The following is a 16,494-nucleotide window of genomic DNA, read 5'->3' on the forward strand; positions in this document are numbered from 1 at the left end:
TCATAGCAGCAGGGACACTTCACTTTCTACCCACTTATGTATGCCATACCACACACCCAGTTTGGTATTGGATGGAGCTAGCTAGTCCTTTGCATATCATGGTTTTATTCCCCTATGCATATAGCTCCGCATCCATTAGAGTTAAGAGCTCTATCCTCCTCCTCCCTCCTCCCTCATACACATATACACACACCAGTTTTTTTAATTTTGTAGCAGGGCTATTTTCAGCCTGTTTGTCCTTTTCTCTGGATACCCAAAGGACAGACAAATGTACAGCGTTTTCATAGGCCAACTTTGGCCTCTACAAGACATTGATAAAGCGCTCTCTCTCTCTCTCTCTCTCTCTCTCTCTCTCAAATGCCTCTCTTGCCACAACCTCCTTCATGTCTATTGTTAGTGATCGAGCTTGTTCTTATTCAATCTATTTTCTTGAAAATAGAATGTGACAAGCAGGAAGCAACATACTTTAAGACTTATGTCTATTTGGGCAGAAGTATTTGCTTAGGAGGCTCCGACAAAGGTCCATGCATTGGAAAGCTTATGATTGGTGGGGATCTGGTTCTAGAATCTATTTTCTCCGGAAACAGGACACTAACTATTCAGAGATGACCGAATTTCTTATATGATGTTTGTTCAGCACAGAATTTTACTCTGGAACAAGCTATCTGCTAGGGATGCTCAGCCTCCTGAAGTTGGTTTTCATGTTCCATATTTGAATAGAGTAATTAATAAGTGTTGTGTCTACTTCCAGCACTTTTAAATAATAGCACATTAAGAGAAAATGTCATCTGCAAGTCATTCAAATTCTTAGGAGTGGGACTTCTGTGGTTTCTGGGTGTCTTGTTCTTGGTTTTTCCTTTAGAATATTGGTATTACTATGTTGTGGCCATTACATTTGTCTCGCATACTATACTTAATCAACTTTTTAGGGGACCAAGGCTTCAGTCTGTAGAGTGTTGGGCTTAACAGGCCAAAGCATGCTATAGAAGGCGCGATCTCATGTGAATGTTAAGGTACGCACAATGGAGGGATTGGCTTTTTTGTTACTTGGTTTACCTAATGTGATCGGGCACAATACTAGAAGTGGTGGTCATTGAACCCAGTGAATACGATATCCCACCTCGAAGATAGGCCTGGCATTCTTTCTAAAGAAAATTAAATTGTTCAATTCCTCCAGGCTGTTGGAGTTTGATTGCTACCAATACAAGATTATTGCAAAAATCAATTAGCATTTAAAATGTTGTGCGCTCTATTTTACGGGACTGGCGTTTGAGGAGGCAAATGATGTGCTGCTTGAAAAGGGTAGGGCACAACATTTATGACTCAGTTTAATTGGTTATCCAACCAAACAGTTTTGTTTTTCAAAGAACTTAAAGAGAGATCTTTAAAGTGCTTCAAGTTAACAAATAGTCTTATAATGCCATCCTTTCATTGATGGAATGATTCGAGATTGACTATAAAGAGACTCACCTACGAAATGGAAGGTGCTAAGCTTTATTCGTGATTGTACATGATCTATTTCGAGACACTATAAGCAATAGTATCTATTTGTACATAGGTTGAGCAAATGTTATGGAAGAAAAGATCCCAGATGATCCAACGCTTGAATGCAAGTGGAAAATTTTCATGCAAATCATTTGCTTTTTTGCAGAGAAATGTTGTTACAATGTAGATGCACACCACTTTAGTTTGTCTTATTCATGTGTAGGACCAACGCAATAAAGCAGGGCCTTTTTAATGATTTGCATTAAGTAATGTGTATTTTAAACAGTGGCCTCTCTATATCTTGTATGGTCAATGTCCATTTTTATGTTCATTCATTGCGTATTGCATGCCCTTTGAACCACCTTTGAATGTGCATCTCTTACGCGTCTCAATAATATTCTCAATCTTACTTTGGCTAAACTAGAATGCCTGATGGCCTATCTGGTAGTTGGACCATTGTGTTACAATGTTTTCAAGTGAAGCAATGGTGGCAAGTGGCAACACTTGTTCCAATGATGCTCAAAATCAAAGTTTGTGTACTTAGGTTTGGTTCAGACTGAGGCGGCGGAAGAAAGAAGTCTTCGCAAATCTCCCTCCGTCTAGTGTGAACAGTGTGGAGGCGGAACAGTGAAAAAGCAAAGGGGGTTGAGAGAGGCCATCATCGCGGGGGGGGGGGGGGGGGGGGGGGGGGGGGGGGGGGGCTTTAACTTCAACCAATCAACTTTCGCCATGGAGCATTGACGTCCCTTTGTAGTTTTCTTCCGCCGCCTAGTTTGAACCCACCCTTAGCTCTGCAACTAAAAGTGGCCATTGTAGGCTACTTCTTGCTCAATCTACTATTGGGAGAACTCAAAAGAATTTCTATTTCTTTTAAGATTCTCCCCTTTATTCTCGGCGGCTATCCCCTTGCCGCCCTCTCCTCGCACTGCTACTTCGCTTGCGCCACCAGAGTAGCCCCATGCCTACGCATCAGCCCCCCTCAGCCTCTATCCCTTCTCGCCTTTGCCCTAGCTAGCTTATGGCTCTGTAGCAGACATGTACTATAGTGGGTGGGTTGTGCGGCAGAGAGAGAGAGAGAGAGAGAGAGAGAGAGAGAGAGAGAGAGAGAGAGAGCTGTGAGATGTCCCGGAAAGAAGGCCTGCCCTCGCTCCTGCAGACTGCTCTCGAGAGGCGTCATTAGAGAAAGACATGTAGAGGGGGAGGAGAGAGAGAACGACCCCTGTAGACATCGCGAACAGATGCCTTGCTACACCAACAACTCTCTTTTTGCCCTCCGTTTATCTCTTCGAGTAATGCTTGCCTGCGCCCACTCGTGTAAGAAGATTCACCACTAGGGATGCCTCACATTTTGTATTGCGGATCTTACTGTAATACCTAAATTAGGTCAAAGCCTTGAAGGTTTGATAAGGTCTCCTTCCTGATTCCTTAGTTGGAAATTCGTCACCCAATGGTGCAAGGATGTTGTACTTAACTCTTCGCAAGCTCCTGGGCATTTTGGGGGCAATGTTTTGATCATAAGAATGCCGGTTAAGTGTGATAGTGAAAATAAGGTCTTAACTTTGGGAAACAAAAGGAGCTAGCTACAAGGGTTTCTCTTGATTTGGTGATGAGAGTATGGAATCTCTTCACTTTAGAGGAAGAAACAAGCCTCATGTATGTTGCTTTGCAATAATGTTTTTGTAGCATGTGAATTCTTCCTGTGGAGAATCCTCCCTATTTGTAGGCCCCTTAATAGTCAACTTGCCAAAATGAGAAAAGGGCTTCAGTCAAATTTTAAATGCTTGGTACCTTATAAAACCACGAGGAAGATCATAAAGTGAGGTGAAGAAAACATAGATGAAGTGAGAGGATGCTATTGTCATCTCAACGAAAAAGGAAAAACTAGAGCAATTAGAGCTTCTCTCTTGTGATAACATAATTGCCTTATTTAGTGGCCCAAGGGTAGTTTGTAAGAATGTGTTCTAACACAAGCTCCAAAGAAAGCAAAACAATGTAAGAGCTAGAGTAGTAAAGACTAGTGACCCAATTGCTACAAGATCTAATACTAGTTGAAAATTGATGTTAGGGTGAAATAAGTAGTATTAGTCCCATTTCTAGTGACAAGGTGACTTCTCCAACAAGTGACTATGTAGAAAGTAACATAGATGCAAGACTAGAAACTTGCTTCATTACTTGTTTAAGAGAGTACAAGGTGCTACTTTTAGAGCATTTTGGATAGAGTAAAGGGTAGAGTATCATAATAGAAGAGGTCATGGACTTGTGCATGCTACTAGATAAATGCTTCTTAGGCTCACTTTGCATGTTGTCTGTAGGGGGCATGGTTCCTTTGCCATAGGGGAGCTCCTTCCATAGTCATCATGGACTATACATTATGGCATATAGGTCATCCAAGGTTAACAGGTTTTCATGATCGAGCAGTTCACCCAAAAGATTTAACATTATAGGAACAATCCCAAGAGGCCTCAAAGGTCTATTTGTTGAGTTTGTGCCAGAGGATTATTATTCAAGAGGGAAATGGGATACTGGATCAACCACACTTGATAGATAGAAAGGTGTGTGCGTGTGTGTGTGTGTGTGTGTGTGTGTGTGTGTGTGTGTGTGTGTGTGTGTGTGTGTGTGTGTGTGTGTGTGTGTGTGTGTGTGTGTGTGTGTGAGAGAGAGAGAGAGAGAGAGAGAGAGAGAGAGAGAGTTCATTAATCTTGTGTAGAGACAAGACCATGTGCAAAGTCTTATCTTCATCTATATGTCCCAAGATACACTAAAAAGGAGTCTTTGCATTGATGTGACTGTCAAAGATTGTGGATGGATGCAAGTGTAGTATTTATGATATGAAAATGATGAGGTTGTAATGGAGCACATTGGAACCTAGCTCAAACCGTTTTTTAAAATGATTCTTTGGAAATAATTGGACTTGTGAATTAAACGAAGAGTACTTCTTACTATGAGGCTCAATGCATAACTATATGCCAAGGAGAGAAGAACAATATGAAAATGCAAACCTAATCGAGTCCATCCTATGGTAATGGAGGTATAGTGTGCTATACTTGGTGGAGCTATTTGTAAAGACACATGATCTCTTCCGCCTCAATAGTTCAAGTTGCTATCTCTTGTAAATGTGTCTGGTTTCTAGCTTTGATGTCTTGAATTGCCCTCGTATGTGGACCAAGCATTCTCTATCATTGGCTCACTTGGATCTCCTTTGGGTGACTCCTTGTGATGTCACACTCGATGGGATGTCATCTGCATCAATAAAAAGAAATCTATGAGCCTAATATTTCTAATATGGTCTCTCCCATGTGCTATTTGCAACAAGCACTCTCAATGCTATTACATCTACTAAGAAGCGGCCCAAGCATCCTTGATCTGGGGTGATCCTCATTGGATAGCTAGAGAAATATATCTCATTAAATAAAGAGGGCATATCAAGCTTGGGTATCATTACAAAAACTCCCGTTGGATGCTTATTACTCTACACACCTCACTCTCAAGGGGTGAGATGAGAGAATGAGCTGACCAATCACTACTGTCATACTATATGTTAAAAATAAATGAAAATTAATCCATGTATATTGAGTGCTGAATAAACCTATCATGTTCCAACATGAGAAATTATCTCTTTGATAAGCTATATTAAGTGGCAGGATCTGTGTTAGTGTGACCATATCCCCTTTATGTGTCTTTGTCATAGCCACCGTGCTCCACTTGTTGAGGAAGGTGTGGGGGGCACTCAAATCATACTCGGTGGGTGGTAATTTATCCATAGGGTGATAATGTTCTTGTATCCATTGTATCGTTGAAGCATACTATACCCTTTAATCGCCTAACTTTGCAAGCTATCGTGAGGCTACAAAAGAAATCCTTGGAAGTGTTAGGTCTCCTCTTCCTAATTTTGTGATAGAAACATATCATCTAGAAGAGAGTCTCTACTACCATAAGTGGTACATCTAGAAGAGAGTCTCTACTACCATAAGTGGTACATCAAGCTTCTCTTTTAAGAGTATACCATTTCAATGTAAGAACTCCTTATCCCAGAGAGATGAAGATTGATTGTCTCCGCTTCTTTGCAAAATGTGGAAACTTGTAACCTTGGTTTTACAAGGTTCATTGTGTGAGGCCTCTATTTGAACAGAAGCACCAATGGATGTTGAGTGCTATTGTGCTCTCTCTAATGACTCAAGTATCAAGTTAATGCCATTGGCATAAATGTGGATGTGTGTCAACAATCTTAGCCTAGGCTCCATCTCTAATGTATATGTAGGCATACACCTTGTCTATGTATAGCCAAAAAGAGTCGATGATGGGGGTTAGCCTTGATTCACATGATGGTTCTAGAAATGCTATATGTTGTTCCTCTAGTAGGGGGCATCATAGTCTTCTAGCGACTCTCATACAAAACCATACCATGACTTAAAAAATCTATCAAGAGTGCCATCAAACACTCTGCCAAATTCCACAAGTCAGTAACACAACTGCTCCCTCTCCTCCTAGCATGATTTATCAAATATCTAAGCATAAAGATGTCGTTCATAATAATGAAATTGTGTCCAAAATTGTTTGTCCTTGTGCTCTAAGACTCTCACACTTGCACTAGTGCAATAGAAAGTTTGGACCATTTCTTGATCAACCACACACTACGTGTGTGTGTGTGTGTGTGTGAGTGTTCCAGTAATAATAGAACATAAACACCAAAGAATCCTTTCAAATTACTAAAGACACTAGAAACTATGTCAGTGAAAGGTGGTATAATTCCCATTCATAGTACATAACGGTCTTTATACAGAAGTATAAGAGAGTTAAGAGCCTGAAGATATATAATCCACCATCGTCACTCTAAGGAACTTTGAAAACCATAGTTGGGAAGGTAACCCTCACCTGAACCCATGGAAAAAACACAACTTTCAGTTAGCATTGGCACCATATACATGTGATGCATGGGTATCACACATGTTATAGATGTCACCCACCTGAAAAGTTTTCAAGGATAAATAAAAAGAAATGTGAAGCTACTCATATATTCAACTATGGTTTCCTTTACAAGGGACAAAAACATTTGGAGCCCCTTTAGCTTTGCAAGCTCTCATGAGCTAAGGCCGGAGACGAGTTTTATGAGGCATTTTAGCCTCGAAGTGGGCCACATATACTTGTTTCTTGACTTTACATAGTTTGGCATTAATTGCCACTAGTTTTTCAGGGTGAGTGGCAGTGCTCATACGTGGAGTCAATCTATACTTTGGAGACACCTGTAACATAAAAAGATGTTAGTAATTAAGTCCTGCATCTCCTTAGATGGAGTCAAAACCATATGTAAGGTAGTAGTATGAGTGCTACTCCCCTAAAAACTAAACATATAACTGGGCTATTCCATGGCTTCACATTTGTTCAAAAAGCTAGGAAAGTGAGACGCCCTGGTCCATAACTTTGATCCAAAAAACAACCATTTACAGCTTCATGAGGAGCCCATTTATAACTGTATTTACCATAATCCACAACCTTTCACAACAACCATTATCTTAACCATAATCGGGCACAATTAGTCTTATCCCTGCTCACAACAATACTAACCATATTCGGCCAAGTTGAGCACTTTTACAAAGGAACAATATACACAACACTAAGTCGCCCTAGATCGTATCTGAGCAAGCAAGGTAAGCTCAATACCAATCCAATAAGCACATATCAGCAGAATAACCACAGTGCCCACAATCTATCATAACCCTGTACACAACCACCCATTCATGGCTAAGTGAGCAGATGTTAAGGCTCGATATCTATAACCTTAGAACAATTTAGATTGAAACCCAATGTTAATGGTAAGCTCGATAACAAACTTAGAGGCACAACATCAGTATCACACCAGCCACATCAAAGTATACCAGGCCGTATGTTAACCCCTAAGTCAACCCTATCATATAGGACCGTTCCCAAGAGCTTTTGTCATTATATTTTAGCAAAAACAACAACTCAAGGTAACAATTATCCCGTGTTTGCAAGAGGATACCACCTTTTAAAGTTATTCTAAATACATGCCTATGAAAAAGTCCGTAGATATGTATTGCCACTTATCCCTAACCTCAAACGAAATTTTTTAGCCGAAACAAAAGGATGCACATATATATGCCAATGATACATTAATGAAAGCCTTTCCTAAACCCGTAAGGTGAAAAGAACCAGTGTCGTAAATGATACAATGGAGGTTTCCATTCATATATGTTCTAGCATATGCATGAAGAACGTAAACATAAGAACAAGTGAATCATATCACAACCAAATAGTTCGGACAATAGTCCATATCAATGCCATAGGTCACCTGAGATTGAGTCGGAGTAGCCAGCTCCACAACAGCCTGCTTATCCTTGCCTTTTGCCATAGAGCCGACAATCTTTAACACAACACCACTTGCGGGTAACACCCTCACCATCCCAATGTAAAGATAACAACTATTAAGCACACACATACACCCCACAGAAGCATATAGTACAAATGCTAAGTGAGCATGGGATCTCACCTTTTATAGTGTTTGGAGCAAGTGGCCACATTCCTCTAGTGCAGTATGGCGTGTCCATCATCAAGAGGTACGAGGAATACATTAGCGCCGCCTAGTACAGAGACAAGGAAAAGAAAGAGGAAGGAGAGAAGGGGGGAGAGAGCCAAGGAAAGAGAATGGGAAAGCACCTAGAGGGTGCTGTAGTGCGCACCTGTCAGGAGGGAGCCATTGTGAAATTAAGCAGGAAATGACAGGGTTTACAGAGTCGAGAAACCCGCCGAATGAACATATGTGTGTGTGTGGTGGCATTTAAGGCATCAATCAAGTGTCATTTAAGGCTCTCCAAAAACTCAAGTACTAAATTTCCTACTATATTTCACCCACAACTCCATAGGTCAATTAGTCCCAGTAAATAATGTCCAAGGAATTTAACATATTATCCTTACATTATCCTAGTGGGGCAGAGGGTCCACCCATATTTACACCAGTTCCAGAATCACTAGTACGAGTACCTGTATAATATTAGTACATAAGTAGCACCAGTACCAATACATAAGTAGCACATGTCCAGTATATTAAAGTATACAAACCGTACTAGTACCAATATCAGTATAATACTAGTACACAAGTAGTACCAGTACATGTATCTGAAGTAGCACCAATCAATCCGGTATAATACTGTACACAAACAATACTAGTTCCAGTACCATTATATCCCATAAGTAGAAGCAGTCCTATTTCAGTACAATACAATACCAGTACCAGTACCGTATAGTATAGTACAATATGGTACCAGTATAATGACCATAGTTTCCTTACCCTATCCTAGCCGGGTAAAGGGTCAACCTAATTAATTTTTCACCAGTTCTACTATCACTAGTACCAGATCAGTATAGTACCAGTCCACAAGTAGCACCAGTGCCATTACACAAGTAGCACCAATCTAGTATATTATAGTACACAAACAGTACTAATACCAGTTCAAAGTCTGTACACAAGAAGTACCAGTACCAGTTTCACAAGTAGCACCAGTACCAGTCCAGTATAATATTGTACACAAAAAATACCAGTTACAATATCAATACATCACAGAGTAGCAGTAATAACAGTTTAGTATAATACAATACCAGTATCAATACAGTATAGTACCCATACACACGTATCATCAACACCAGTACATATGTAGCACCAGTATCAGTCTTAGTATAGTATCGTACCAATATCAATCTAGTGTAATATAGTACTAGTATCAGTAGCAGTCCACACATAGCACAAATACTAGACCTAGCTCCAGTACTAGTAGCGTCAGTGTCAATGTAGAGAAATTAACACACTATCCCTAGCAATGTGTGTGTGTGTGTGTGTGTGTGTGTGTGTGTGTGTGTGTGTGTGTGGTTGTAGCACCAATATCCGTTCAATATAATATAGTACTAATACCAGTACTAGTACACCTGTAGCACTGGTACCAGAAACAATACTAGTACCATAACACAAGGAGCACCAGTATTAGTATAGTGAAGTTAACACACTATCCCTAGCAATGTGTGTGTGTGTGCACGCGAGCGCATGTCCTAACACCTAATCACATTATGACCATGAGACATCAGAGCATGTAGAAGATGATTGCTTTGAAATGGGCTATTGCATGCGATGAAGGGGCTATGATATAGGCCAGGTAAGATAGAAGAAGTGCATGTGGTGATATCCTTTGATATTAGTGATACCTTGGAATATTAGAGGGGGGTGATCGCTAAAAATTAATCTGCACTCTAGTGAGAGGAATCAAAAATATATTAGTGGTACACGTCTATGAGGTGGATATGAGATCAGAGGTATTGTAATAAAAGCACACGGTAAAATCCATACAAAGCATTCATCAAGGGAGAGTCCATGCTAGTGCACCTAGAATTTTATGGAGAGGGAGTAAAAAGTTAGTTAGTTTTTCTTAAGAATACCCCCTTCACATTTACTTTCATTAACATTACAAAATGATGCCTATTAGGTGTTAGATAGAGAACTTAAGGCTCTACTCTTAAGCTATGGTCTTATCATATCCCACAGAGGTTACCTTATTCACATAATACGGTCTGTTGAATTCTTTGTTTAGGGTCTCCCTAATTTGAACTAGAATTAAGAATACCCATTAGATGTCATCAAAATTTTCTTGATCCCCTTCTAAGGCAAGTTTTGGTGGTTCTTTTTCATCTGCTTGTGTGTCTTCTTCTTCTTTGCCTTGAGTAAGAAGCAGACCTCAGAGCCCACCCATACTAGAGGTACGTTGCTTGATCCAGCCACTAAGATAGGCAGATTTAGACGCCGGCGACCTCGGGGGATCTCCCACCACCAACGAAGGTTGCAGCAGAAGATACAGATCACTTTAGATCGGCGTGCAAGACGGCCAAGCATAGTACTGACCATGGAGGAGGTTGATGAGATTCGACAGCGATCAATGAGAGATTTCATTTGAACCCTCCAACCTCCCCCCCCTATATCTCGTCTCAATTTCGAATCAGCTTCAGATTCATTTCCTTTTTCCTTAGTGTATTTTAGTGTTAGTTCTTTGTAATTTCCGTACTCAGACATGATATCAGATTCACCAATTGTAACTTTTTGGTCTCATAGGTCATTTTGGCCTTTCGAAGACGTTAATATAACATTTCATTTGATTTCTCTCTTTTTGTCTCTCTCATGTACACTTATACGAGCACATAAATAGACCTGAATCATTGCACTCTCTCTCTCTCTCTCTCACACACACACACACACACACACACACACACACACACACACACACACACACACACACACACACACACACACACACACACACAAACATCATAATCTATATCGAGCAACAAAATAACCACCAACTGGACAATGCTACAATTGAGGTTATTCTCTGCCTCACCATGCACACTCATAGACAAGCACAAAAATACACCCAAATCATTGCGCATATAGTCTTCTCAAACGTCATGATATACATTGAGAAACAAGCTTAACCACTAACCAGACAACAAGGCATACATCCAACCAACTCATTTGCAACAATCCAATTTTAAGGGTTTACAATTCAAAATAATTCAATCCAACTTTTGTCTCGCTCTTTTCGCCCCACTTGTGTGCACTCATACACATGCACACTTGTATACAAACACGAAAAATATACCCAGATCAAAGCACACACACTCTTTTCAAACATCATGATATACACCGTGCAACAAGATCAGCCATCAACCGGACAATGATACATGCACACAAATCGTTCCCAACAAGCCAATTTCAACAGTTTACAGTCCATAATAATCCAATTTGACTTTGTCCTCCCATAAATCAATGGATGAACAACATTGAAAGACTACAATCTCAAACCCATATAGACTAATATTAAAAGGGTTGAAAGTACACATCTTAAAACAACAACTACAATAAGATAGATATGGAGTAAAACAAAACAGTACAATATACTCATATGGGTTCAGGGGCTTATTTCTTTAGCATTAGTTTACAAAGGTGAAATTTAGTTGTCCTCATCACTAGTGTCACCGTTGTTGTCATTGTTGGCTCCATTGGCTTGTCCTTGCACAACAATGTATGTCATCCACACTACTACTCAAGCCTCCACATGTCGTTCGAAGGCTGCACACTCTTGTCGGCTGTGATAACCATGTTCCCCCAAATCATGATTGCATTGTTGTCAATAGAAAAAGCTTGCTCAATATCCCCTTCGGTTGAATGTGTATTTAAATCAAGGCCATACATGGTGCTGAATAGGGACGTTGTGGCATCATTGAATACATGAAAAGCCTCCATGTAGGTGCATACACTTTTGCTGTGCATAAATTATTCATTGCATACACGTTGTTGAGAATGTAATTAGCATGCACATTCTTGATGGGGTCATCACAGGGGGTGGTGGACCACGTTGAGGGCCATGTCTACGTTCTGCAGGTGGCCCACACTGATCGCGTTGTCAGCAGTTTTCCCTCGGCATGGTAAATGCGTGAATGTGAGAAGACTAACTAAAGAAAAATCTTGTGGAAAAAACACTGAGAAACTTGCGAATGAATGAAACTAGTGATTTTTTGGCTATTTATAAAGAACCCTTGGTGAATTTACTTCCAAAACCATTTGCACCATGTCCTTCAAATGCTTTTCAAACAAAATAAAATATTTGAGGAAATCTCATTGGATGATTAAACTTCTCCGATTTGCTTGTCTTCAAACTAAGGATAATTTAACATTACAACACGATACTCGTCAAAAATTAAAATATAGTATGGACGACCAGTACCAAGTTTTGATGTGCCATTACATAGAGAATAATTTCATATAAAGTAATCAATACAAATTGTGATTTAGGTTCTTGGTGGCCGCAATTCTTGTGGCAGTTGTGAAAGGCAGAGGGAACTCGAACGTGCTAATCTCCACCCAGCCATGCTTTATATAGGCCCTTGGCCTGCTAAACGTAGAGACCCCCTTGGCCCTACCTGGTCCTACCCTTGGCATGAAAGTACTCCCCCCTTGGAGAAGCATTTTCATCCTCGAAAACAAGAGTGATGTTACACTACTGTTTTCCACAGTGGAATCCTTCATGGATCTAATTGTTTGCTTGACCAAAACACAGTTCAGCAGGAGGTTCAATGAAACCAAGAGTGACATCCCGATTTTCCATATGCAACCATCTTGTGTTACCGGTTCCTATCCAATCAGAGTGTGTAGACTCCATTTAGAACGCACATGAGCATGCTAAACGAGTTATCACAACAAAGACGTACCCAAAAGAGTACCTCTTTGCACTTTCCATGAAAGTAACTTGTTGACATAACTCATTAGCCAAGTTTAAGTCCTTGACTTGTTCTCAAATTCCATCACTAAACAACCCCACCATAACTAGTGTTCAAGGTTGAGAACCTGTCTTATACATGAAGAGACTAAACCTGGTCGCAAATATGCTTTAACTTATGGTAAACAAACTCCAAGTAGAGCAATAAATTCTTGCTAAGTGAATTGCTTGGTGCTAACGTACGTACATATCCTTTAGCACAAGATTACACTTTGTAATCTGCCTATCCCCATGGATAACAGACAGTACTGAGGTGTTTTTCCCCACGATTAACAGACAATCTTCCCAGATGACTGGTAAACGGGGATCACAATATCGTACAACATTGCTGAGGAATCAACAATGTCCTGAATAACCATCTTGGTTAATGTGAAAGATCCACAAGCACCCAGACCGAGCTATGAACTCTATTGGTGATTGGTAGACCCAAAAGTAATCTCGTAAATATATTGCACATAGAGTGCAAAATGCTTCATAGCAGTAATGTGATGAATATGCATGCTGCTCCAAATCAGCCTTTGCTAAAACACTAAGTCCCATAACACCTAGTGTGTATGCATTTAGCAAAGACATATCCAAACCTGTATTTACATTCCTCTTTGATGTGTGCTAAGAGTATCACATTTGCCATTAGTATTGGCCGGACACATCAAAGAGGAATGTACAAGCCTTGGTAAAACGTTTGAACCATAATAGAAGGTGAAACATTAATCACTTCTAGGTACAAACAATGAAACCTTTTCATTAACAACTCATAGCCATGCTATATGCAAAAACAACAATCGGTTAATGTTGTTTAGCAACACTTGTACCTGAACAAGTCAGTCTGAGTATCCGACAATTTTTGGCCATTGAAATTGTTCCTGATATGACGTGTTGAAAACAATCTAGAAAACGGATTAGACCACCACCTAGGGACTTTGTCGTGACATAGAATTGAAATAGTGGGTGCCAGTGTCAGTCCCAGAGACTCATATTCTCCACATGTGGAATATGTCTCATGTAAAGGTGTCTGAAAAAAGAACATCCTTCAAGTACGAGATGAGCTTGTGCGTGGAGGTAACTGCAAGCACTCTATGACGGGAGTGAGAGGGACCCTCATTAGCCTTGCTCCACACTGGCTAAACCGAACACCTTGAGTTCCTAGACCATGTTGTATCCCATGTGACAAATCAAACCCTACAAATGGGTCCATAATTGCATAATGCAGAAACTTATGTTGGACACTACAACCCAAATTGCTTGGCTCATACATGACCTTGTCGTCTCTCTGAAGAGCAAAAATGGATCAAAGCATTCAATCTTATATTCATCCAACTTGAAAAAGTCAAGCAAAGAATAGGCAAAAATGGAAATAAACCAAATCATATGCATATCTGGAGGGTGAACATAGTGTTTGCTTACATGTAGTCAAAGGAACCTGCCAAAACTCCCACCTGCAAAGGCATGTGCAATATAAACCCCGTGGTTAATATCGACATTATCAAACTCCTTGGTTTAGACTTTGCAGGAAAATTGCTCAACAAGCAGCTAGCCCTTGGCCCGGTCCGTGACCCTCCTTGGGTTTGTCCTTATGACTTTAGAAGCTTAAAATTGTCCATTACCCAGTTGGTAGACTTCTTTCCTTGAAAGTGCTAGTCTGATGGTGACAAGGATTGACTATCAGCACTTTAATAAGTGATTTATTCATCACAAACGAGGGCTTATCCCCAAAACTTTACTCATATAGACATTCTTAGTGATGTAGATAAAATAAAAGATCCACTCAAGTTGGAATCGTATTCACAACAGGATCTTGTCTAGACCCAAAAATCCATAATCTAGGAGTTTTGTGAATTGCGTGGCTCATCTATACACCTTGGTAGAGAGACGCATTTCCGAGTTTGAGACTTTCAAAAACTCAACTTGATCTTCACACTCAAAGTGTGTAGTGCTAAATAACACCAAAAATTTAGTAATGGCAAGACGCTTGCTTGGCCATTAAAATCAATGGGTCCTCAACTGAATAGATTTGTTGGATCTTGCAAGCAATCACTGATGGATTACAAACAGATGGCTCTTAACCATTCCAAAATAGGTGGCTCTTAGCCCTTCAAAAAAAAAGGGCTCTTATCCCTTCCTGTTCCCATGTCAACATGGAAAGATTTTAGAAAAAATTATGCCTAGTTTCACCTTTCCCGCAGAGAGAGAGAGAGAGAGAGAGAGAGAGAGAGAGAGAGAGAGAGAGAGAGAGAGAGAGAGAGAATGCTGGGCTGAGGAAAATCCCTTATTCAAATGTGTTGTATGTCTCTTGCATATGATTTAGTGCAGACCATGTCTATGTCTTAGCTTATCATATAAGCATACAACAGTGTACCTATACCACGCTCTTGGAGAGAGAGGTACCATAAATCACATCTAGACTCACTTAGCATGTATGTGATCGTGATTGTAACAACATTCATATGTATGGCACTTTGCCTGTGAATAAACATAAACACAAAATGTTTTAAAACATCAATAATTGAGCTCATCCTTGACAGAGTATCTAGTGCTATAGCGGAAGCGTATGCAATGATGGGTGTTGTATAACCATCGGACTAGTATGCCATGCATAACAAGTTAAAAAAATAGAATAATTAGCGCTTGCTTCAATGACAGTCGCAACCATGTAAACCTTTGGTATACGTGCCTTGCACGCTTACATTGGCATGGATACATCGCAGTGCATCGTTGTGTGCTATGAGCTTATATCCACATAGTGCTAAAGGTGTGTGCCATTATCATTGATCGGAAATCAATCCATAATACCTTGGCACATAAGAGAAGTTGTACTTCATATGAAGATAGGCAAAGCATTTTGCTTTATACAGTGGCTTCTTATGGAGTCTGCCCAAGCACTTTGCTTTGCACAACAGAGAGGTCTGTTCCACAATGAAAAGTAAAACATAGACAAAAATAAACATAACTTGAAATTGACTAACCTATCGCCCACTTGTGAGCAGGTTTTTGGTAGTGCGCTTGAATCCGGCTCATAGCCATATATGAAAATAACTTGAGAGTTATCGGATGTCCCACACATGCCTTCGTGGCTTGGTTTAATCCGATCTCTAGTGAGAAAACAGGCAGACATGTGGCAAATATTCCTAAGGTCATATGTTGACAACATATTTCGAACGTCCAAAACTGCTATGCAATATGTCTTAGAGTGAAGCCTTGCTTCCTAGAAGTCTATCAGTAAGATGAGACAAAATTGATATTGAATGCTCATAGCAAACAAGTACGCTTGTTGACACACATGTGTCCAAGTAGAGAAGAATCGGCTTGTCAAAATTTTATAAAGAATCGGCCATGTCGAATCGTGCAGTGTATTGAAAATCATGAGATTCCCCAATACTGATATAGATAGCATATATAGATTAGCTATCGAGAGTCAACTATTGCAAAATACTATCGAGTGCTCTTGGCATCGAAAGTCATAGCATCATGTATGTGTGGTGATTGCATTGGTTTCAGTTGTGGATGTTAATGTGTTTATCACTGCTTTGTATACTTACATTGCTTGCTCCCTGGCAAGCTACAACACCAAGAAGTGATTATGCATCCAATGCAAGGAGCCATGCCCCTGGAAGCTTGAAGAGAAACTTGGTCCACTATTGTGCTCATAGCTAATAGATACTTTTGCCAATTGACAATGCCA

Source organism: Adiantum capillus-veneris, chromosome 3 (assembly GCF_014529385.1).
Source record: "Adiantum capillus-veneris isolate H3 chromosome 3, ASM1452938v2, whole genome shotgun sequence".
Taxonomy (NCBI): Eukaryota; Viridiplantae; Streptophyta; class Polypodiopsida; order Polypodiales; family Pteridaceae; genus Adiantum; species Adiantum capillus-veneris.